Source organism: Falco rusticolus, chromosome Z, assembly GCF_015220075.1.
Source record: "Falco rusticolus isolate bFalRus1 chromosome Z, bFalRus1.pri, whole genome shotgun sequence".
NCBI lineage: Eukaryota > Metazoa > Chordata > Aves > Falconiformes > Falconidae > Falco > Falco rusticolus.
In genome coordinates, this window is record NC_051210.1 from 934,372 (window position 1) to 960,502 (window position 26,131).

The 26,131-nt window shown below is 39.4% G+C and overlaps 1 protein-coding gene across 4 annotated transcripts in view; it reads left to right on the top strand.

Annotated features, from left to right (window-relative positions):
- Nucleotides 1-26,131, top strand: part of MSH3 (mutS homolog 3) — a 113,200-nt gene that overhangs the window by 14,567 nt on the left and 72,502 nt on the right. The window lies entirely within an intron of this gene.

Genomic DNA, 26,131 nt, shown 5'->3' on the forward strand with positions numbered 1-26,131 from the left:
AAGGGTGTGCTGATGGCTACTTTTTTTTTTTTTTAAATATTTAGTCCAGGTAAACCACTGCAGTTTTATGAGAGCAGTCATAATTTCATTCAATGTCTGGCTGTATTGACAGAGTTCAAAGTATCTGTGTGCTTTCCTTCACTTTCTGTGGTTCTTTCAAGTACATGAAGACCAAATGCAAATATGATATACCAGTGTATGTGTCTATCTGCCTTTATTCTATAAAACCAAAACATACATAATGTACGTACCTCTTCATGTAATGCTGTGCTTCCCTCTTCCTATTCTCATTGCCACCAAAGCTATGTCCAGGCTTAACTATGTTATTCACACTATTTATTGGTACTTCTATTATTGTGTGCACTGTCACAGCCAAATTTACATCAAAGGAACACTCATCACAGAAGGAAAAAACAGCTGAGTGGCAGGGTTCTGCGATTCTAAATTTTGTTTTTGTCAGGAACAAGGGTCAAATAAGTCGCCAGAAAGTTTTTAGTGGTTTGGTTTACAATCACAAAGAGCTACTACTTAAGGAGAACTTAATTATGATAGAAATTATTTCTGTGGATTAATGTAAAATAGTTGTAAAGAGTTATGAGTCAGAAGTGGAAGTGCAGATAAAACACACAATGGAAAGTGGCCTCGTCACTTTTTGTTTGTACAGTGTTAGTGGAAAGCTTGCTTATCCTGCAGATTAGTGGCAAAAACAGTTTCACACATTTTTGTGTGGCTGTAAACAGGGTCTTGCAAAATGAAGAATGAAGAAAATTTTACAGTAAGTTAATAAATGACTGAAGCAGCAGTAGAGCTGTTTTGAGAACAACTTAAGCTGTTTCAGCTGTGCCCAAGAAAGCAGTTTGCAACGTAAGTGGAAGGTTTGGTCCTGATTTTGAAGTTCTCAATGTTCAAGTTCTGCATGGACATCAATGTAATGAACAGTAAGCAAAGCTAAATGCTGCTGTAGTAAGATTACTTGGCTGGCTGCATGATTTGTTCATACAATGGAGTTTCAATTCAGTTAGTGTGAAGCCAGTTTAGTTAAATTGCGTACTTGGGCAGGGGGGCAGGAATCCTAGCTTTCGTCAATAGGTATTTTACCACTGATTTAAATGAAGTTAGACTCAACCATCTTTTAATAAAGATTTTGCTTAACCATTTGGATTAAACTCTGGTGTTTGCCAACCTGTGTAAGCTTTAAAAAGTTAGTTTAACTTGTGGTGTAAATTTGTGTTGCAAGTTACAAAATTTCCCCTTTGGTAATTTAGAAGCAAAAAAATGGAAGCAAATGTATTGAAATGTGTGGCATAGTTCCATTTGCTACTAGCATTTTGCTGTTTCAGGTGGTAAATGAAGTGCTTCTATTGCCAGTGTTATGACAGACATTGTCCATAAAATTAATAACTAGAAAGTACTATTCAAGGACAGTTTTAATGACTAGAAAGTATTATTCAAGGACACTGAACTGGAGGTCAGTTTTGGTGGAGAGCCTTCCTTCAAAAGCAAAGCCTAAGTTAAAAGTAGGTTATGGAAACTGCTTCAGAACAAACTGTTCCATTCCCAAACCATTAGTAACATCTGTTGCAAGTGCTGGCCTCGCTGGAGGAAAATCTTGTAACATTTTTAGTTTCTTTCTTTCTAGAAAACCAGGAAAATATACTTGCTTTCAAAAAATGCATATGTTTTTACAGGAGAACAGTGTGTTTTGTACTCCAGGCTCTTCCTAGTCAAGCATCAGTACCCATCTGCCTTAACATATCGGCTGCTTTAAAAGTTGGGCTGTACTGGTCGTCTTGAAATAATTTTTGAGGCTCCTTTCCATTTTGCTTGTTCTTGCTTTTCTCATGTGCCCTGATTTTTGTTTCATTGAAAAATCCAGCACATCTTAAAAAGAGTGCCCCAGTGGTCCTCGTAGTTTTTTCCATTTGCCCTTTTTTATGTAATGTTTTATTCTGTAGCATTCTTTGACACTATGGAAAAACACACTGGTCACAAGGTCATCCAAAGCATTATTTCACCCAAGTCTGCAATGTTTTGGTTTTTTCATGTGTCTTGTTTCATGACAGGCCAGCAGTCTAAAGTTAGGATGATATGGTAACTAACCTCTTGTCTTTGCCCACTAATTTTTCACACTATTCTGCTTGCAGAGCATAGTGTCTTCCTCCTGCTAGCTTGGGCCTGTAATATGGGAGGAAGTTTTGACACAACTTCCATCACGCACTGCAGCCTAAGCTGCAGGTAAATCTGCTACTTGCTTCTCTGTAGTATGTCTAAGAAATTTTTTCTTCTGATTATGGCATTCAAGTTTCTGTTTTTGCTTGAATTGCAGTATTGTCTTTGGCTTGGAGTTTGCTCCCTTGAATTCCCTTCTCTTTCAAACCCATTGAGAACTAAAATCATCCTCCTTGCTCACTGGAATGATTGAATTACTCCTGGGCCAGATCTCTCAAGTAATTGATCCTCCATCTTTACATGGAATGCAGGCCTTTCTTCTTTGTGTTTCCAACTTTTTCTGCTTAAACAGTGCAGGGCTGATACACCCTCTGTTTTAGCAGTTACTTTAGCTTTGTATTGGTTGTGGTCACCCAGGTACCTGCCTTACTCCACAGGTGTGTTATCTCTAACGTCAGCCCTGTTTGTGATCTCTTACCAGCCCAAAGCATTACCTGTGACATAGGTGGTGGTGATAGTTGACTGCTGGTTGTTTCTCGTCATCCTGCCCATTTGTAGTTCATCTGAAATCAAGAATAGGAGATGTCTTTTGACTTTTTTGTTTCAATATGTGTGATGCCATAGTAGAATACGGCAGTGCTTTGGGTTCCTTGGAATGGGGAGTGCAACTGTCTTTATAAGTTAACTTGTAAAGGATATAGAAGTGAGCTATGGCCAGTGTATTACATGCATTGGTCAATAGTGATATTGATTGCTAATTGCTCTCAGGGACAGAGTTGTGGATTTATGTCATCCATGAAGGAGCAGAAACTCAGTTGGAATGAACTCAGTGAAGTTTTGTAAATTAATATAAAATGCTTTTAATTTTGTGGATCTTCATATGTGGCTGGTTGGTTGCTCAGATCAGAGGATGCTTTCATATAGTTAATACTGAGGAATTTTTTTTTTTTTACATGGGAGCAGTTACATGCTTATATATTTATGTAGCTCAGTTTGTGAAGTTTGTGGGTGAACAAGGATGGGAAGGCTTGTACTGGTGAAAACAAGACACCAAATGGTTACAGTGAGAGTAAACAGTACTGCAAATGAAATAGCTGAATAGAAGAGTGAAAAGTATCTAAAGGGGGATTGGTAATCACAAAAACTACTGGTTTCATTGTTTGTATAGCTTGTAGTATTCCCATGGATTTTTAAGTGAAAGGCAAGCTGTGACAAACATCTTGAGAATGTTTTGTATAAATGGAAGCGAAAGCAGTTGAATTTGCAGCAGGAAGAAAGCAAGTAAAGTACAAAAACAGTGTGTGAGCTTATTTTCTGTAAATACAAAAAACAAATGCATCACTGAACAGATATTTACTGACTAAAGAGGCTTTTTGCACCACTAATAATCCAATTCATGTCCTGGGCAGCTCAGCTGTGTGGAGAGCTGCTTGAAGCATATTGGTCGTGTCAGAGCTTGCTTATTTTGAACAGACAGGGGAAAAAAACCCCACCACAACAGTATTATCAGATCATGTAATGACCTGAGAGAATTGTTGGACAGGTTTTTTTGCAATTTAATCTTGTTGCAGTTATGAAACATGCTGTTCTCAGTATTTAGTTCATTATTGTTTTCTGTGGCATTGCAAGTGAGGGAAGCATGGGGCTTAAATCTCTTTTGACAAATTGCATACGTGTAAAGACTGCTTCTTTACCGTTGGCTGCCTTACTGCCCTTCATGGTTTGGGACACAGCATAGGCATACAGCATCCTTTAGATGAAATTACTAGTCCATTATGTGTGCAGAGTTGTGACAAGAAAAACATGGGAGGGTAGTTGCAAAGCACCATGTCTGAATGCAGTGCAGAGCACTGCTCTTAACCTGGATAATGCATTAAATAAAACATGTTAACATTGCTTGTTACAATAACAGCTGGCCTTTGCAGGCCTTGCCCAGCCCATGTGTTTTTGTAAATTCCTCTATGCAAAAGCAAAGATGTGTGGTCCTGATCAGCTTCCCCAGCAACTCATACCTGGTTCAAAGGTGCATTATTTTTCATGTGATTGCAAGCAGTGTGGAAAACATGCTGTGTTCAGGAGCTGTATTTGTGGCATTTTTGCACTGATTAGTGATATGGTTTTGGCTTCTTTTTCCCCTCAGTGTTTGACCCAAAAATCATTGAATGAAGAATGATTAAATTGATCTTGATGTTTGTGCAATTTCTTACTGTAAAAAAAATTTAAATTTTTAATTTGGAAAAAACACCTTATTGAAAGAAGCAGGAAAATTAAAACTTGAAAGCATTTGTTTTCATCTTTCGGCACCTATTTGATTTATTATTATAGGATTGATCAGAAACTGCAGGACGTGACATTTAAGTAATTCTGCTTTTTGTTGTCCTCTCTGATCGTTATTACTTGCTTATTTCTTCAGTATATTTATCTACTGTTGATTTTTCACAGCAGCTGTCAAAGTTTCTCAGCCAGGGATGGATGCTGAAGCTCCTAATTACAAACCCAGATGGAAGATTGGCATTCTACACTGCTGTTCCCCAGGAGGTGGCACCAACCATGCAGGAGCGCTGCTGGTCCTAGGGAGGGAGGAGATGAAAGCAACCAATTAGTAATAGCTAATTTTCCCTACATATCTGCGAGGAAAGTAATTGTGGTGCATTAGGTGACTTGGTAGAGAATGGTAATACATTTCCAAGTTCAGTAATCCTAATTTGAAGGAACAGTTTTCATTTACACTTGAAATTCTTTTAACTTGAGATAGAGATTATTACTCTGATAAAATTCAAATAACCCAAATACCCAAATGGCATTATTATTCTGATGTGATTTGTATTAGTAATTTAATTTCCAGTTTTCAGATAATGCAGTTATCGTTCAAAGAAGTGAACATTTACTAATGGATGTTTGCTTTGCTGGTAGGCTAGTATAGGTGTTATACGTATTGGAGATTTTCATGATAGAGCAGGTGATTATATGTTACAGACTTGTGTAAACTGGAGGGCTGTACAACTCTTGTCAGTATAGCAACTGTATAGTGTATGGAGGTGGGAGGGAAGGGGAGCATGCGTTGCACACGCGTAAAAGTGGGAGTTGTCTCAAGTGTATTAAAGTATAAATATAAATGACTTTCAGAAGTGTTGAATATTCCAGTAACTCTTAACTGTACAGATACTAGGGAGCGCTCAGGTCTTTACAGTTATATCAGATCCAGTTACATCAGTATTTTCCTGTTGTAACCCCATACTCTAGGCTGTCCTGCGTGTTGGTTGGTCTATGGTAACTTCCAGGGTGCATGTTCTGTGTTTTCAATGTGAAGGCAACTTATCTCTTTCATCAAGAGGAAATCTAACTGGACCTTTGTAAGGATAAATGTGTGTGTGCACAGTATGCTGTATCGTGGAGGAGCTACTTGCTCTTACAACCAGAGAGGAGCTGCATGCTTTCCTTTGTTCCACGTATTGGTGAAAATTGCAGTAACCTGCAGCTGGAGCGCGCACATTCAAATGGAGAAGGACTCTTAAGCTCTTAAAGCTGGTGTGGTATTTTAAAATTTTTTAACAGCCTATGAATGTTTATTGGCATATTTGTTAAAATCCTCGCTTGCTTTTTTCTGATTTTAATAACATAATCTTTTTTTGTAATTTATTCTTCTTGGAAACTGACTTGGGGCATGAATCTTTCCCTGTGAAACAGTGGCATCATGGACATCTTGGATGTGTTAATTTCTCAGATGTTACTTCTTCCCACATTTCCTACCCTTATTGTTAGTGCTAGGAGTTAGAAATTCAGCAGTTTTAATCAAAAGAATATAATGATGTAAATGAGATGAGTATGGGGGGGAGAAAGACTGAAACTGCCTGCATGTTTGACATGCTGATAGCAGTGATACTAGAGTGGGGAGAAGAATACGGCTCTTGTCATGGTGGTTCCCAACTCTCCTGAGTTAGGGAAGAGAAAGGCCATGAATGTATTTATTTTTCATAAAACTAGAATATATTAATTTTTTTTATTTTGAAGAAAATGAAACTAAAATGGATTTTTATGTGCCATCAATCTACTGAACTGCAAAAGGAACAAGCTTTATCTTTCAGACTATCTTTACAGTTTAGTTTTGTACTTGACTGGCTTGCAACATTTGTCTCTAACAGATGTTCTTTTTGATCTATGGTATAGGGAACAGGCTATCAGTAAATAGGAGTCATGAAGAGTGTGCTTGAAGGATGAACTCTTCCTCTGGGAATTTGAAATAGTAAAAATGATTGTTAGAAATTGGTACTTAAGTTTGCTTCTAAGTTTACATGAATATTTTCTGAGTTCTTCATAACAAAATCAAAATCATTGCTATAGTAATTAACTCTTCCAGTACAAAACTTAGTAATACAGTATTTTTTAATGTAAAAAGGTTTCATGTATGTATATTTGCTTTCCATTTCCAAAAAATAATCTTCCTGCAGAGGCAGATGGATGTACTTAAAAATAATTTAATGCAAATATACTTGAATCTGTTCTGCTTCCTATTTTATGTTAATGCCTGTCTCTTGCTTCTTGTCAGGTGGAAGGTAACTGCCTGCCCCTCCATGCCTTCTGCCTATTTTTTTACAATGCTTGCTACCTGCTTTTTTGAGTCTCTGCCACCTCTTCATGTCTCTGCTCTCGTATTTCCTGTATCTAGGGTGCCCTTGTCCCCATCTCCAGCAAGATTTCAGGCACTCCTTGCAACAGACTGCTTGGCACTGTTCTTTACCTCTACATACCCCTATAAAAAGTCATGGCTGACAAAGAACTTGTGGAGAAAGAAGCAGCAGCTCCCCGGATAACATCCTAAGGAGGACATAAGTCAGACCCTTCTACCTTTCTTAATTTTTCACAAATGTTGGTGAGGTACAGGGTTCTGAGAAGGAAGAATAACTTTCCTGGAGACCTTCACTGGGTTTTTTGTACTTCAGATGCTCTTGCTGCGTGTCTTTTACTGCTTTTGGGCTATGTATTTCCCTTTTTACTGAACACCTTTTCCTAGGATTTCAGGAAGAACCAAGAGAACACACTAAAGAGAAAGGCAGTATTCATAGAGTCATGGAATAGTTTGGGTTGGAAGGAACCTTTAAGTTAATCTAGTCCAACCCTTCCCACAGTGAGCAGGGACATCTTCAGCTAGATCAGGTTGCTCAGTGTCCGGTTCAGCTTGACATTGAATGTTACCAGGGATGGGGGATCTGCAACATCTCTGGGCAAGCTTTTCCGGTGTCTCACTGCCCTCATGGTAAAAATTGCTTCCTTGCATCGAGTCTGAATCTATCGTCTTTTGATTTAAAACTGTTAATCTTGTCCTACTGCAACAGGCCCTACTAAAAGGTCTGTCCCTGTCTTTCTTATAAGCCCCCCCTTTAAATATTGAGAGGCTGCTTTAAGGTCTCCCTGGAGCCTTCTCTTCTCCAGGCTGAACAACCCCAACTCTTCCAGCCTGTCTTCATAGGAGAGGGGCTTCAGCTCTCTGATCGTTTTTGTGACCCTCCTCTGGACCCACTCCCAACAGCTCCATGTCTTTCCTGTACTGAGGACTCCAGAGCTGGACCCAGTAGTGCAGGTGGGGTCTCACGAGATCAGAGTAGAGGGGGAGAATCACGTCCCTCAACCTGCTGGCCACACTTCTTGTTATAAAGCCTGGGATGTGGTTGGCCTTCTGGGCCATGAGCACACATTGCTGGCTTACGTCCAGCTTTTCATCCACTAGTACCCCTAAGCCCTTCTTGGTAGGGCTGCTCTCAATCCCTTCGTCCCCCTGCCTGTATTGATACTAGGGGCTGCCCCGACCGATGTGCAGGGCCTTGCACTTGGCCTTGTTGAATGTCGTGAAGTTTACGTGCGCCCACTTCTCAAGCTCATCCAGGTTCCTGTATATGGCGTCCTGTCCATCAGGTGTGTCACCTGCACCACTCAACTTTGTGTCCTCTGCAAACTTGCTGAGGATGCACTCGACCCCACTTTCTATGCCATTGATGAAGATATGAAACAGTACCAGGTTCACCTAATGACTTGTCTGTTTAGGCCAACCCTGGAGTTTGAAGAGCAGGAGTTGAACATGATGTTGGGAGCACTGTAGCCAGCGCAAGCCAAGGGTGCTGCTCCTTTTTGCTAGATTTCTTACACAGGTTCGCAGAGTGAAAGCTGTGAGGAGGGGTCCTTCTCAGCTGCTAGGGGATGTATAATGCTCGCTAACTTCAAGTGTACAGAGGCATCAAGGTGTATAGGACATTCTTGAAGCTAAGTTGAAAAGGACTGAAAATAGAGAACGCAGTAGTAAGCATTTAGTTACCTAATCTGGATGCAAGATGGAAGAATGTACATATAGAAGACGGGCAAAAAAGAGCACTGTAACTTTGTGTGGGTGTAAGGCCTTTGAAATATGATTGGATCATCCTGAACACAAAAGTGATATAAATAGGTAAGGGCTGTGACAAGACACCACCTCAGCTCTGATGTGAAAGGACTAATCGTTACGTTTCTAGTATCACTGCATATTATACTTCTAGAATTGTTGTAGCTTGCTCATATTGTAGATTCAAAGATAACTTCTCGTGGTGTCATGCCCCAAAATGAAGGGGAAGGATTGAGGGGAAAGCAGTAGTTGTAAGAGAAGGATCCCATGGCTAACCAGTCAAGGTGCGTACATCAGTTTTAGGCATCACTAGGCAAATAAAGGGTACTGATCACAGAGGAGGTATACTTGACTCTTGGTATGTCTCTGAAAGGTTTAAAGGAAAAGCTGGGCCTTCAGCCAAACTAACGAATTGTTGTGTAGCTTTTTGATGTTACAAAAGTCTATTGAAATTCCCATGTTAGTTTAATCATCCTGTGATATATAATTAGCATATTATCAAATGTTATTGATTAAAAAGTAATATCTTTGATTTTTAACCTACTGTAGAAAGGAACATCAGAATGGAGTTTCATCAGTAGCTTTTCAGTGGAATTGGTGGGTTAAGCAATCATTCCTATCCCACAACCCCTTTCATGTTTAGTACAGAAGTTTTTGTGCCTTCACGGGGAACTGGGACAAGTGAAGAACCACTACAGTCATTTGTTCTTTTCTGGGTAAATTTTTGAACTGGTTAGGATTCTTGTTTCAGTTCAGTATATGGTTGTCCAAGCTTTTATGCCAGAGCAAAAGGAAAGAGAAGAATGAAGATGTTGGGAGTGCCAGGGATGTTGTGTTTAGTGGCTGTGTTTATCTCTGTTTGAATTGATAGTCAGGCTGTACTCTTGGTTTAGCGAGTGCTGTACTGTAGACAGGGTCCATTATGTGATAAATTAAAAGAAGAACCCAACCTAAACCAAAGATATCTTTTAATGTAATTCCTCTTAAAAAAAAAAAAAAAAAAGAGAAAATCTGTCTTGAAGCATGGTTATGTTGGCAGATGTACAACTTCAGGTTGGCTGTTGAGAGAGGACTTGGCATGGAACTGAAGTAGCTTTATTGCAGTCCATACATATATGAATTGCATATGAAATATTACATTAAAAAACGGTTGTGTATTAGTAGGGATATCTTTTCAGATGCTTGTCTCATCATTTACCATGAGTAGAATGTAGACTAATACTTTGTACCTTTTATATTAAGCTGGGTGAGGGGAATTCTTGTAGTTCTGTTATAAACATTCATTATAGACAGACATCAGTATGTTGTGCCAGCAACTTTGCATATTTTAAAATACAGGAACTGCACAAAAGTATCTTTTGTATGCAAAATAACTGCAATATATCTTGTGTGTGAAAACAGTTGATCTCACAAAAATTAATAGTTTCACTTAGTAGCTTTATCCCTCTATTCCCTCAAATATTATAAGCATTTCATTTGTTGGTGGCAATAGTTTTATTTTTCAGTTTCCTTAAGTCTTGACATACAAAATCTAGTAAGTTAGAATAATGTCAGTTGCCAGTAGAATTAAGGTGCTGTGGTTTTTTTTTTCCCATTTTTGTATTATTTAAAAAAAAAATCACAACAAAACTCTGCCACTTTTGTTTTCAGTTCAGTTCTATGCACCAGAGATGATTTGCAGTCTTACAGAATGGAAAACCATGTTTTGGACTGAACCATTGCCAAAGAGAGCATTCACTGATATCAAGGCCTTCAAAGTGTAAACATGAGATTAAATTGAGTTTCAATTTTGAATCCTGATCTGCTTTTTCATTTTTTTTTCCTTAAAAAGCATACCATTAAGCCTACGCTGCCTTCATCTGTTTCCTTCAAATGTTTTCTATTTGTAAAATAATTTCATAGCTTTTTGCTGTTGACTCATTCATGAATCCTAGCAAAGCAGTAGTATGAAAAACACAGAGTATAGCACCTGTATGTTACATACTAAATTAAGCTGTGTGAAAGATAGCTCCCCTGCTTTTTCACTTGTATTAACTTTTCATAGAATGTGAAATCGAGGTACGTAGCCATTTGTGATTAAAATGTGCCACTCTTAATTACAGGAATATGGCAGTGAAAAGAAAATTTTGTATATAGAGGGCATAATTATTAACACTCTTTGTATTTATTACATTAGAAATGTCACTGTGTTTAAGCATCTTTGTACATCTCACAGGAAAGCCTGAAATAATTTGTTGAAAAATTAACAAGTTCATTTCATCACATTTAATGGATTCTTAAATCTGTATCAGCTTATCAAAGAAACCATTAATTAAAAGTGTAATTGACTAGCCAGCTGTTCCCTGTTTTCTGTCCAGCAGCCTCTACTAAAAACATTACAAAACATGTAAAGCGCTTTATCTGACGGAGACGAGAAGTTCCCCGTGCCAAATTGCGCTCAAGCAGTGAGACTTAATTGATAGTTTCTTATTTCAGTGTGTGTTGGGTGACCACTGTCTATAGGCGTGTACTCCTTTGTATAGGGGCAGGTTATGTTAACAACTTGTGGAGAAACCCCTTTTAAAACATGACATAGATGGTTAGCACACCAGAATGCTTGCTTCCTGGAGGGGAGCACTGCATGGCTAAAGCTGAATGTGTGGCTGCATTTTCCTCACTATGCACCAGAAATTCTCTACTATCAGTTCAGTTCTCAGGCTAGGCTGCTATACTGAGAGCAGTAAATAGGCACGTACTGAGGATGAGTTCTGCTTGCTGAATTGACATACTTCAGCAGCATAAAATGTACAGGTCTTTTCTACATGGGTAGAATATGCTTTGTCCATTAGGTTTACAGTGTTCATTCCCAAGTTTGGAAATTATTCTCCCCAGGTACAAGAACAGCCTCAGCTGAACCATTTCTTATTTTGAGTTTTACTTCTGTGAGATAGTTGGGAACCGGAAAGGTGCCCTTGATCGTGGAGAATCTGTGTTGCTCTTTTAACTGGACATGCCCAGTTAACAGTGAGGATGTAACTAGCCTGCTTTTGTGTTGATACTGCACTTTCCATTGGGACAGTGCAAGACAAATTGTGACCAAACTCAGCAGTTGTCTATCTCTTTCTGGAAACCAGAGTTTGGCTTTCCTGGAAATTAACACAGATCTCTCAGAGTCTGAAGACTTCTCTGAACATTTGTCTACTGTTTATTTGCAAGATTTTTTTTCATGTATGAGAGTCAAATTTCTGTTTGAGTTAGAATTACTAACAGTAAAATTCCCATTTATCATTGGTGTATGTGACCAAACCGCCGAAACTTCTTTTGTTTTTGGTATTCATTCTCAAATTATGACCTGTAACAGTAAAGGTTCCTGCTCCATTTTTTTTTTTTCTTTAATTCAGCATAACTTAACTTTCAATCAATTTCAGTTCAGTCTGTTCAAGTGATGTGACTGGAGAATGCAAGTTAGGCATGCCAGAAATAAAAAAAAAAAGAGACTTTATGTCACAGTCTCAGCTGTGAAATGTGGTTAGATAATGACCTTAAATGGTATGTCCTGTCTTTGTTGCGTATGAAGTTTGCTGATAGAAAAAGGAAGAGCATATCTCTTCATCTTCTGACTACTGGATGGTTGAAGTCCTCTACATGAAGACATACTAAGAGAATTCCTGCATGGAAGATTCCTTAGTTTTCCAAAGAGCATCCACTGCTGAGAGCACAAATCTCGAGTTTCTGAGATGTGTGAGGACTTCGTTGAAGCCAATCACCTAAGACTATGATGTGGTCATGAACCAACTCTGGAACCATAACTATTCCTTCATCAGATCCATTTCTGATCTCATCAGTAGACTTGTAAACAGTAAATTAAACATCATATGCTCATCTCTTTTCTACAGCACAGAAGAAGCTGCTTGGTAGAACAGTGCTGTAAGGCAAGAGAGGCGTGAAAAGGCAAAAAAGCCAGTCTATATGTTCTTGTTCATTCTTATTAGTGCAATTAAGCTACAACTGGTCTGTACTGTATTTAATAACTTTCAGTTTCTTAGAATCATTTGTTTCTCAAAATCAAATCAGGAAAAATTTTGGCTCGAGTGGGATTTCTGGATGTAATTTTGTTCAACCTCTTGCTCAAAGCAGGGGGCTGTCTTCAGTTAGGTTTCATGCAGATTTTCCAGTTTAGAAAATCCTCAAGGAAGTGCAGTCCCCAGCCTCTCTACACCACCTGATTATGTGCTTAATTGGTCTTGTGGGGAAGATATTTTTTTCCTAGTCTGTACAGAATTGTGAATAATTTGCAGCTTGCCAACTGCTTGGTTTTATCCTTTCATTGTGCACCTCTGACGAGAATCTGCTCCAGGCTTTCCTGACTGCCCTTTAGTAGAAGATGCCCCTCATCTTTCTCCATACCGGACAAGTTCAGTGTCCGTAGTGTGTCCTCATTTGCCATATGCTTTAGTCCCCTAGTTGTCTTAGAGGCCATGGATTCCCTCTAGATTTCTGATAGGTGTCTTGTACTGGGGGCCCAAACCGGACTCAGTACTTTAGGTAGGGTCTTAGAATACCAGGAACAGTGGAATAATCACTCCTCTTGATCTCACCATCCTTGTGCTACCATGGCCCAGTGTGAGTTAGCCTTCACTGCCGCAAGAATGATTTGACTTCATGGTACTCAAATTACTTTATCCCGGTATGTTTCCCTGCTTTTTCTTTTCACAAAATTCATACCAATAACCCTTACTGTCCTACCTGTGTGGAAAAATCAAGTCCAAGTGACAAGAATAATTGCGATGTGATTGTAAAGGAAATAAGTGAATGAGCACCAGTTTGTTAGCACTGATACCAGTAGCTGTGAAGCTTTGTGCTTCATGCTACTCTTACCTCTGCTAGCTGAATTATGATTAGTACAGTGTAGCCTACTGTTACTGCAGATGGGTCATTTAAACCTATTTTATGTTAATCTGAGTGTGAAGTCTTGTGTGGTATATGTATAAACACCATGCTGTTGGTTGTTTTTCCTCTGCAGCTTGGATGAATGTATTTCCCACCTGTTTTTTTAATGATGGGTAATACCTGGAGGAATGGCTACCCAAAAGTTTCAGGTCTGGATATAGATCAGATACTTGTTTTGTAGATAGTTAATAATCAAAAATATTAATTAAGAATTTCAAGTCTTTTACAGAAATATTTGGAGAAAAGTATCCAAATCCTGAAGACTTATTTTGGAATTTTTCTCCTTTTTATTATAACCTGTTAGAATAATGTGGTGTTTTAAGTAAAGAATTCAAGAACCATGGAAGGTTTTCTGCCCGAGTACCACTGTAATGACCCGTCAGCGTAGTTTGAAAACACAGTAATGTGTATACTTTCCTTTAAAATTTCAAGTGAGATGTTACGGGCTGAATTTCAATTTTCATTTTTTTTTTTCTGCTTGATTTTTAAAGGTGGTCTGTAATCCTACACTGTTGCGCAAAATATTTATCAAGAGGATTCAGCATTTCTGTTGTGTTTTTGTTTTTGTTTTTTTTTATGGGAGACTTCTTTCGGATATGTGTTGCTAGTTGACATCTGTCACCTAGAAGAAACTCACTGGTTCTCAGACGGGACTTGGCTGAGGAATGCATGGGAGAAATGTTAGGCCATTGTTTCTGTTCTGAACTGTGATCAGCGCTCCTAGTAAACTGAAAGAAGAAAACTTCCAGTTTCCGCTCGTTTATTTGCAGTATGAGGCGCTCCAGCTGTGAACACAGATCTGTGGATCAGAGGACAGAATTAGTTACATGTAGCTAATTTTGACTGCTGATCAGTTTCCAGACAGGGGTCAGAATATTACTTTCTGCAATGCAGACAAGGCATAGATAGATTCTTCCTGGAGGCCTTTCAGCTCTGTCCTTCCCACATGACATCTGTGTGGAAAGTACAGCCATCTGCTCTCTGGCCCTTTCCCTCCTTCAGGCTTTCCCTGGGGTACCTCCACATTTTCCCTCTTCCTCTGGTAAAGCATTCTAGCCCAACAAAACTGCTAGACTGTCTTCTCATTCAGGTTCTCTTTTTCTCTGTTGTTAGTGTATATGTAGGTGCTTATTTAGTGTATAAAAGGTTCTTAGCTTCCCTTACAGAAAATTGAAAACCAAGCAGTGGGTATTCAGTGTTGTTACAGACCACAGGAAGGTGTGTAAGAGCCGGAGCAGTACCCAGATCTCTTCTTCGGAGCCATTAACTGAAATGGTTTCAATGCAGTGGTGGGTGGAAAATCCAGGCATGGCCTTCCTGCTCGCAGAAGCAATATACTTTCTCAGCGTGGTTCATACTGCATGTTTAGTGCTTCTAGTAAATGTCCACAGCAATTCTTACGCTGGTTAAAGAACAGGATTTATGTTTTCAAAAGTTCTTGGCAGGTACGGTTGTGGTAGTAGTGTGGGAGGTTAGTTCAGATTGATTTATAGCAGATGAATGGACTCCCTCTGTCACCATCTCCATTGTTTCCTATATAATCATTGGAAAATACGTTTCAACAATGATGACTTCCATTCTGACCTCCTATTTATGCTGTCTGTCTGTGCTGGCAAAATATCCTCTTATCCATCACCTGGGCAAATGTATGGTTCATGCTTTAGCAACATTCCTCAGAACCACAGTGGATTTTCTGTGGCTGATGCATTCTGTAACATTCAGATTTGATTTGGGGCTGTTTTTAATACTGTGAAGACGTCACTAACTTGAATTTAAGATCGTTTCCAGAAGTATGTTGTATTGTAGCCATCTGTTTTTAATTTTTACTTGTTTTAACAGCCTCACCTAAGTAACACTTTCCCTTTTCTTGGATAAAGTACTAAATGTTTTGCATATGTATGTATAGGATCCAGATAACTTTGAATGTTTTGAAGGCCAAGGGTATTTTGGATATGTCAAACTAAGAATGCCTAAGATTTTTGCTCAGGCACAGCATAAAGGGGAAAAGGAGATAATTGAAATGGGTGGGAAATATTGTTAAGCATTGAGTTTGACTTTGTTGAAGCTGAATTTGGGCCATTACTTATGCTGCTAGGGAACATATGTCTTTAAATAAATGTACTCTACTGAATTTTTCTCTGTCAGCTTGATCCTGGAATGGAGTTGTAATGGTGAGTTTTAGTATGGTGAGACAGTAGGCAGTGATTTGACAGAAGCACAATGGTTATGACTTCACTGCAAGATCTGGTAGGTGGGAAGCCTTTCCAAAAAGGTTAGAAGAGAAACAAAGAAAAGTGCTTTGTGCTTAAATGTTTTTGTTACTCAAAATGGGAAAGCTTCGAGTTCCTGTCAGTCAATAAAACTATGATCAGACAACATGTGACCTTTTGAAGCAAAGACCACTACACTCGCTTTTGGAAGATGTATAATACATTGAAAGAGGTGTTAAGTTATGAGGGGGGTAGTAGAAAAGCTGCCATTTAAAACCAGGTGATAGTCCAAAATTCACTATACACATTCGTATTAGAGTTTCAAAATTCATTTTATTTCAGGGTTTTGTCATCTTTTCCTTCAGTCTACCTGTCCAGAATTTTTGGTGTCTTTTAGCTGTAGTAACCCTCTTCCTATGGTTTAATTTATTGCCAAAGTTTATGAAGCACTTGAAGGCTTTTTTTTTAATGATGCAAGGTAAAGTTGTAACATTTCTAGTTACATAATACGTAGTACAGAGCTCAATTTTTCTGTCCGCCGTCCTGTTGAGGTGTAGACATTCTTTTAAAAGTCCCTTTTGGTAAAATAACATGGTAATTTAGGGGGAGTTTTGAGAATCAATTTTGACTATGTTAGAGGATAATTTAAACATTAAGTGGTTGCTGTAGGTCCTATGGTCAAGCATGAAGTTATCTAAAGTATTTCTTTATATGAGCAGATTCAACAGTGTTTTGCAGTAGGGCACTGTCTTGTAAAAATTTTTCAGGATGGACTGTAGCTGGCTTCTGGAGCAAATATATCAAAAGCAGATTAAAATGTTGATGTATTTCCTGGATTAGATTTCTTCTTTCTTTTCCAAATAGTTGTATAGATCAGACTCTTAATTTTGACCCTGACATTGCTTCTCTAAGTTAAATCTCTTTTCCCTAACAGTCAGTTTTGTTGTACTTCCCAGAGATCAGCACTTCTCTACTTGTTTCTAGCACGTCATGTACGAGAAAATTTTGGCGCTCAGCTTCCAGTCATGTTTTCAGTAAGAAGCAGTTACAACTGTTTTTCTTTTTGTGCTGCAGTCTTACCCTTTAGTGTGCAGCTGTATTAGCAGATAGATGTGCTGTTGTCCTGTGCTGTTTTCTGTGGGCAAGGGTGTAGCCCCTGCAGCTGTGGCCACTGCATCCTGCAGTCTTCCCTTTTGAGCTACGTTTTAAAATGCACTTTGGTCTGTGTCACCAATGAATGGTTTCGGACACTGGAAGAATCACCATCAAAGGTATCAGCAAAATACTTTTAATGTGAATTTTTGGGAGTGCGTCTTAACAAAGTTTGATGGCAAGCTTCACTCTATTACTTATTACATCAGTGAAACAAACAAAGGAAAATTGAGCTAGAATTATTACAGAGGCAGGATATGCAAAAGGAGACCCTCCTATTGAGTCATGAGGTTCAGAGCAGACCCTCTTGCTTTCTAAACTCCTGATAGTGCTTAGGTACAGCTAGGTCCAATCTTAGTCTCCGGCTTGGTCAGTGGTTTATGTCTAAAGGATGTCTAAGGTTTATTCAACTTTCAAGATGCATCACAAGGTCTTAGCAGCCCATAATTATGGACTAATGTAACATTTATGAGATGAGCTTAATAGGATTTATTACTCTCACAACAGAGACTTAATTATAGATGGGATATCTAAATCAGTTCACACACGGATGCACACAGATGCAATGAGATAAAGGTATAAAGATATATGCATTTAAATATATAAAGCTATACCTGTTAAAAGTTCTCCTCAAGTGAAGTACTCACTTCAAACATCTTGGTACTTCTCAATGGGCAGAGAGTTGAGCCTCGAGGAGTGGAGGGTTTCATCCCGTGCCCTGTTGTTAGCTTTTGGTGATGGTCCTCTGAAATTTGGAAGCTTGGGAGTTTGCAGGCTCTGAGAGGTGTCCCACTGGGAGGGAGATGCTGCTAGAAGTTTACTGCTGTCCAGGAGGGCTCACAGGGTCTCACTAAGGACTGCTTTTTATAGGGGCACAAGATGGTAGGCTGTAGTCATCCATAAATTTCCATTCTGGCCACAATCTGGGTCAGTAATTTTTCAAAGTTCCAGTAACAACGGTACCATTCCACTCGGGCTACGATTCAGGTCAGGAACGTTCCAAGGCCGTCGGGGGGTGACTGATGGTTCCGGCTGCCGTTGCCCACCTTGGCCAGGCGACAGGAGCTCCTGGTGCGGCCAGTGCCGCTCCCCACCTGGGCTGTGCAAGAGCTGCTGGTGCGGCCTGACTGGGTGCAGAGGGCTGAGCCCTCACAGGGCTTCCCGAGACCGCAGGGCAGCCCAGGGGAGGGGGGGACGCCCCACCACAGTCTGTCCTTGGACTTGCTCTGACAACCTGCTTGCTCCTATGTTGGCTCTTTTGTTATACCAGTGACAGAAGCTTGTATCGTTTAGTGAAATGATCTGTCTGATGTTGGTGATGGTGCTGCTCTAAGTGGAGGGCTGGACAGCATGACCTGTAGGGATCTCTCAGTGATCTTTGCGCTTCTAGAGGCAGGATACATGTTCCTGCTCTGCTCGCTGTGATCATTGTTGACATTCAGAATTGTTTTTGAGCAGTGAAAATAGGAAAACTTGGAGGTGGAGGGGGCAGAAGTGTCAGGCAGTGAAAGTCTCTAAAGGGTGAGTCATTTTGCTGACCAACTACAAATAGTGAAATGAAGCTTGTGGCTCTAGGGAGGATTGGAAAAGGACTGTCATACAATCCTTAGAAAATCACCGGTGCTGCTAAAGCTTTCTGGTGGCCAGCTTTTGCAACAATTTCCCTTAGTAATAGTGATCAGAGCTGGATGGTCTGGTCCTGTCATTGTCTTTTCACTTCATTTTTGGTGAGCCATTTAACCATGCTAGCTAGAAAAAAGCTTTTTTTCCCTTCCCCGCACTGTGGATTTTTTCTGTTGTAGCATGCTCCAAGTGCTTGGTGCGGGGTCAGGAAAGCTGTACAGCTATTGCAGAAGAAGCAATGGGAATAAGGAGCCAGGGATGAATGGGGTGGGGAGAGTGGTACCATGACAGTCAGCAGGTACATTGATGTAGACATGCGCAGAACTACAGCTGCCATGTCATTGAGATAATACACAATAATAAGAGCTGGTGCTGAGTATTTATCCTCTTCATACAAAAGTATGCTTGTTCAGCTATATGTTGTATGAAGTTTAAGACCACATGTGAGGAGAAAATACAGAAAATGACCCTGTCTGATGGGAGAGAACACAGCTAATTAACATTTTATTTAGTACTGGGCAAAAACTTTGGCAAATACAGAGATGTAAAATGATCCATTCTTGAGGAAAAAGGGGAGAGAGGCGAGTTCAGAATTTGAAAATCATCCCAAAAGCACATGTGGTTCTGAGGTGTTTAATAGCCTGTCAGCTAGGTGTGGAGAAGGAGACATGAAAAAGTCTTACGCATCTGATTTTAGGATATATGACATAAATGGGGAGTTTCATTAATTTCTGCTGACACTGCATTTTTCATCTTTGTAACTGTATTGTCTGTTTGGGATTTTAGAAATACTTGCATTTGCTTTTACATTACCTGTCCTTCCCCCCTCCCTGGCTAGAGTTAAGGTTAGCTTGAAGCTAAGTAGCAAGCACCAAAGCACTCTGTCCCTTCAAAATCGTTAAGGCTGGCATGCTGTGTTGCTCTGGCACGATGCAGCAGTTCATCATGTTCTTCTGTATCCTAAGAAAAAGATCTTACAAGCTCTATGGGTTGTGTTAGGGTCATGTTAGTGGTGTCCTTTTGGAGAAACTTGTGGTGACTATTAGCAAGTAAACTCTTTGGCATATTGCTGTGTATTTGAACCCTGAGTGTTTTAAAGGAGTGCAGAATAGCATGTGTTTGGAATTTCCTGAACTGTTCTCTACAGAAAGGCACCATGGTGAAATCATCTTTGTGAAAATTTTTTTTCAAAAAAGTGTGCTAATTCTGCTGGAAACTTCCAACCTTAAAACTGTGTAACTGGTGTCAGAAAATTCAGGGCAGAAATAGCCACAGACCAGTTAAACAAAGCCACCAAATACGCCCTGCCGTGGGAGACTCGATAGTGTGCAGAAAAGAGAGGCAAGCCACAGGGGTGATCCCAAGCTATCACAAGCGTGTGTCTGGACCTATGTCTTCACTCCCTCCTCACTCACACTTCATTCAGAAGTATTTTCCATGGTAGGGTGTAACTGGGGGAGCATTATTTCATTTTGGTGTTAATGTAGTATGGCAGATACTAGGCATACTGTTCATATATTTTGTTTTGTGGTGGTGGTGTTGCTTCACTTTTTTTTTTTTTTTGTTTAATTTGCTTGAATCCCTGCAAGAAGAGAGATTTTTGCTGATTGGCATAATGCTGAATGAAGGACTCGTGGTGCCTGTGGGGATTCTGGGGGCAAACTTGCACAGCTGGTTCACGAAGCTGTCTCTAGCACATCGGAGGTGGACGGTAACAGGAGAACAAGCACGTGGCAAATTAGTCCAGTGTGCTCAGTCTCCTGATGAGACGAAATCAGTGAGCCGCATCCTCTCAGTCTCATGTATGTGTGGCACCTGCTAAACGCAGAGGGAAATACTGCTGGAACCTTGGAGAAGGTACTGTGCTGGCTTCTGAAGAGCAATTGTATGAGCTGATACACGACTGCACAAGGCACTGAAGATCACTTTAAATAGTGCTGTCCGTTGGATATGAACTGCTCTGTGTTGTCATTTCGCAAGTAAACTGTATTTGCTTTGGATGTCTAATGGAAAGAACTGTGCTGTAAGTTAGCTTCTACTCATTTATCCCCCATTCTGCTTGCATGTGTTGTTTGTTTACAGGTATAGACGATGGAGAGAACTTGTACTTTTTTAGGTAATTTCTCCACCATGTTTTGAGTTCAAGGCAGGTTTTCTGATATTCTTTGCAGTCACTTCATACCCTCTGAAAGTTGACTAGAGTTGCCCTCTGTTTCATTGTCCAAGTTGTAAGTAAAGTATTGAGGGCTACCAGATGCTGTATTGAGTTTTATGGAACTTTGCAAAACACGTTGTTTCATTTTGATGGTGAACCCCTGACGCTGTCCTGAGTATTGTTCTCCAGCCAGTTTTGTACCCATTCTCTAATAAGTACTTTCATGTAAATCATGCTTCCCTAGATCAGTTATGAGGATGTGTGAAACGATATAAAATAACCTCACTAAAATCGAGCATGTAGTAAATCTTCTTTTTCTCTGTCCACAGAATCTGTTCCTCTCCCACTGAAGGAAATTAAATTGATTTGGTGGGATTTTATTTTTCTTGACAAATCTGTGCCGGCTGTTGCACATCTTGCTTTCTTCTAGGTGCTTAGAAATAATTTCCTAGCAGTTTGTGATCTTTTCTACTAGGTTTCTGTGAAACAAGTGTAGTGTGTCTCATCCCATTCATCAGACAGGCAGATGGAAGGAGCCTGAAAAAGTTTTATGTCTTGTTTATGGATGTGGTAGCTGCTGGAGTGCAACTGTGTTGTGTTTTGTCCTGTAGTCCTTAATTCTGTTCTCACAGAAGACAGTGTCATACAGTGCCTACAGAGCCTCTCTGCCCTGTCCTTTTCTGATAGCTTCTTTGCTCTACTTCCTTGACAGCTCCTGTCTCTTGAGTTCCTAAAGTTAGAAGAATGTTTTCTTCAAATTTCTTGCATCTAGACTCTTAGTTTGTAGATAGGGTTGGAGTTCTTTTCAGCTGTAGTTCTGCTGAGGTGACTAGAAGGAAATCGGGATGTACATGTTGAGGAATATTAATAATTTGGATAGTAAAAGGCAAGCAAAGGGTTTTCCCCAGGTTTTTCTGTATATATATGTATGTGAATCTATATATGTAAAATATACTGTGTGTGTATATATATGTGTGTACATATATATATATTACAGTGTGTCAGAGTTGCTTCTAGGCTTTTCAGCAGCTTCTAGCATAAGTGAGCATTTTGGGATGGGATATTTGAAAAGTTGGAGGTCTTGTGGGGTAACGTGTTGTATGTAGTATATTGATAGCATACATGTGGTAATTATTGTTTGGTTATTACAGGCAGAAGTGATTTAAACCATTCTGAGAGTGACAGATACTTAGAGAAGGTGACTGTGCTGCCATTTTCCTTGTAACAACATTTATCTCAATCTCTGATACCTGAAGGTTGTTCAGAGCAAATGTGGGAAAGGACATTAGTCTGGCAGGACAAAAAAAGCTGTGCTTATAAAAATATATGTGTTCAGTGCCAAAAGAATAGCTGCTTGGAAATGTTACAGGGGCTTTGCCAGAGAAGCTACTGAAGCTCCGTGTCAAGATTTACCGAAAAGGGAAGGATGGTTGTTCTGGAGTTCTCACAGACAATTCAAACCTAGAGCCCCTGAGGTAGAAGCAATTGTATGACAAAGGTAACACAATGATGACAAATAAAGGAAATTTCTGCTAAGCATGCTAATAAGGGAAGATGACACAGTATGCCTGGATTTCTGAAAGGAGTAATGCATTCAGGTTACCTTGCTCTACTGGGCAGTGTAGGCATTTTTTCCCTTCAGTGACCAACTGGTCATTCTAGCAGAGTGCACTGTGATAAGTGCAGAGAAAATAGCAGTTTGAATAAAATGTATAGGAAAAATTAAATCAGTTACTTGCGCTTTATATATCTGTGCTTAGCATCAGAAATAAAAACTAAATTTTAGAAGCAGAGATCTCCCTTCTAAAATTCTGTATCATTTATGAATTTGTGTTGTGACATATGAATGTACAGTTCTTACCAGTGCCTGCAGCCCTTCATTTGAGTAGTCCTAAAGCAGAACAGGCAGGGCGGGATAGTAGTTGGAAGGTAAAATTCTGGAGTTATTTGCTTTTCTTAGGAAGGCTTTCTGAGCTTCAAGAAAACTTGGTTTGCATGTGTTTGTTTTTCAGGAAGTCTTTATGCCCTTTATACCTATTTAATTGTAAATTGTAGAGCAGTAATGAAGTGACTCCTGTTTTATTCAGCACACTGCAGTGAGCTGTTGTGCTTATATGCAAGGTCATTCTAACAATAACAGATTTCATTATTTTTTGTAAATATTTTGAGTCAGTATCTGTGAATTAGTTTGATTTATGTTAGTTTATATTCTTCTAGCATTTTTTTGTCTTGAAGAGATTACACGCACGCACCCGCCCCCCCACCCCCCCCTTTAGTGATCTCTTTTGAGTATTTTTCCTGCAGCATTTGGTAAGCAGTAATTCAGGGATAAACCCCAGCAATGTTGATCCTTTTTCATTTTCCCAGTAGGGTGACAGATAAATTAGTCCCTGTAGTAACAGATTCATAGAACAATATAGATTTGAATGGACTTACATATTACATTATATACACAAAAGCGTGTGTATGTGTATCTGTGTAAATCTGTGTATCTTAGGATCTCATCCTTTATGCATGTATTTTGTGGACAAGTTGATTTCCTATTCTTAAATGTGGTAAATAATCATCTCTTCAAGCAACTTCTGTAATGGATCTCATGAGGAAAAAACAGTTCTGCATGAAAGCCCAGTGTGCTTAGAAAGCAGGGAATGTTAATAGGGGGCACCACAGGTTCATGTACACCGTTCAGTTGACTGAAAGCCTGAAACATCTCTGTCTGCTCAGTATCCGGTTAAGGGTGGTAGCAAAGGAACTTGTGCAAGGAAGGTAAACAAGCTTTGAAAAGTTGAGTTTCATCGTTAAGTAACCCTACCAGTGTCTTTGGGACTATGAGAATTTCTTGTTTTCAGAAGTACAGGAAAGGGTATTGATTTAAAGAACAAAGTCCAGATTTCTTAGTGACTAAGTATCCTTTATTGGCAGCGCTGAATGCACGGGGCATCCTTCCACCAAACGTGCATGTTTAAGGTAGCTAATAATTCGATATTTATACAATGAAATAATGATTATTCAACTAATATCTATACATATTCATTATCTAATCCTGCCTACCCTCGCTTCGTATGTTAATTAGCTTATCAGTCCTTCGTGCTTGCACAAATTCTTCCAAGAGTTGTGGGCAGGGGTCTCAGAGACGGGGGCAGTGGTCTCTAGGAGGAAGGCCGTAGGTCTTCCTCATGGTGTACTTTTCACCTCTTGCTCGTTATGTGATGGTCTTGCACATTTGCAGTGTTCTTAATCAGTCTGAGGTAATTTATGCCCTTGCTGGCCATCTGCTTTTCTTGCTTAATTGTTTCTTTTACCCTTATCTGTCCTCTCCTGCTGGAGTGTTCTGCTAAAGTTTTAGCATAGAAGGTCAGCAGATAGGCGGATGTCTAACAAAGGATAACAGAACAGACACCGAAGGTCAATGAGTAACATATGGCGGTACATGATATCTAGAATTGTTACAGTGGTTAACAATCATTATAATGGTTATTCTTTAATTCTATCCTAAAGTTAGTTCACACTACATCAGTATCAATAAAATACTGCATGAGTTGCACAGCAGTTTGTTGTAGATGTTCTGACAAGAATGATGTTTACAGAAGTTGATGGCAAATTGACTTTTGATTTAAATAAGCATTGGTAGCTGGAGCGATAAAGCATCAACACATCATTCTGGCTATAATCAGAAAAAATGGCCTATGGGTGATCATCTGGCTAAAGAAAGGACAGACATGAAAACCTTCTGCAGCAGATTTAGTTTTCATACATCTTGATAAAAATTCAGATTTTTCCACATGTTTAATAGGTATCTATAACCTTCCAGCTTTTTTACTTTATCTAGAATATCAGATGCATACTTTCAGATAGGTGAAGTGTCAGATACTTGTTTGATGATGCCATATCTAGAATATAAATATTGAAATATGCCATGACTTTTACAAATCAGAGTTGTCTAATCCTAATGTGAACTATTTCCTATCAATACAGTTGATGAACGTTAAGTACCATTGTAAGTCACTCAAGTTACATTGTCTGCAACTATCGTGTGCCAAAGTTTATGCTAAGGGGTCGGATAAACTTGGTTCTGAAATGAAAGAAAATCACGAATGCATTGATGAAAATGACAACAGTTAGTTTTTAACCATTACTTTAAAAACAAGCAGGTGTGGCATGTATCATCCATTTAATTACCCCCGAAGCCTCCTGTTTTGACTTCAGTTCTAAAAATAAGCTCTGCAGACCTTGCTAAGCCTTGCTTTTCTGAAGGTGGCGTTACAAAAACCTGAGAAGTAGAAATGGACAGTAAAATTCTGTTTTAAAATGATTTCTCTAAGTCCCTGCTCACATATGGTCAACAGAAAAGCCCTGCTGTATTGCAGGACTGATCCAAAGGCTTGTACTCTGCTAACCTCCAGATACCATACAACACATTTTAAAAAGTTTCATGCTGAAGTGGTGGTCTTGCAAAAGCCTGTAGTGAGTATCCATGCTAATTTAGCAAAATGGATGGATATGTTAGAGCAGATTATTACTGAAGGTTGGAGCAAGTGAGAAACACAAGGAAGAAAAGAGCTGATTGCTATCAGAGGTTGAGGAACACAGACTAATTGTCTTTCACAGAAATCCATTTGCTTTAAAAATGTTTTCTCATTCTGAGTAGAGTTGGGACAGAGGGGAGTCCCAGAGGGCATGAAGACTGAAATCTTAATTGGATCAGTCCATTAAAACTAAGTCACTGGAAGTAAGCAAGGGATCATCTAGGATGTGCTGAGAAAGTCAGACCTCTGAGACGCAGTTAGTTTGACATGTATTATAGGAAAATAGCTCTCATTTTTAAGAGTTGAGCCTCAGACATATTGATCCTTTCAGATGGGAATATGTACAATGCGATGCAGAAACCCTGTCTGTCTGTTTTTTCCTGTGAATTTGAAAAGCTCTGCAAAAAGGGTATTGATTAATTTCTTTCCTATAACACCTACACAATCGCTCTCATTGGCATAATTCTAATACACTAGAAGTATTTGGTTAATTCGTGTCCCATGGCAGTATGAGACTGGATACTCTGAGGCCAAACAGGTTTTATATATGTCTTTTACTGGCAGCTTTCTACTGGCTGCTTCTTCAGTGCTCATTCTGTAGATGTGTAATTATGCTCAAAGGTTGCAGGGGGAGTGTGTGCGATTTTTGTTTTGGTTTTTAACCAGCATATCTGTTTAATGCTGTATTAATAGCTGTACAAATTTAATGAGTAATACAGCATCTAATTTTTATTTCAGTGAGCAGTTATAAAAGCAACCGGTTAGAAAGATTGTAACTTGTAAATACCACACACATACTCTTCTCTGAGTCAGATTATGGCATCTGAGATTTCGTCATTTTAGCTTGACACTCAAGCGCAGGTACCAAGTAACTTTGATCTTATGCACATTGCAATGAATAAATTCTTTTGCCGCTGTCTTACGTAAGGGGCCTATGGCAGCAAGGGTCACAGGGAACAAGCTAGATTAATTTCTCATGGGTTGCAAAACGGGTTGA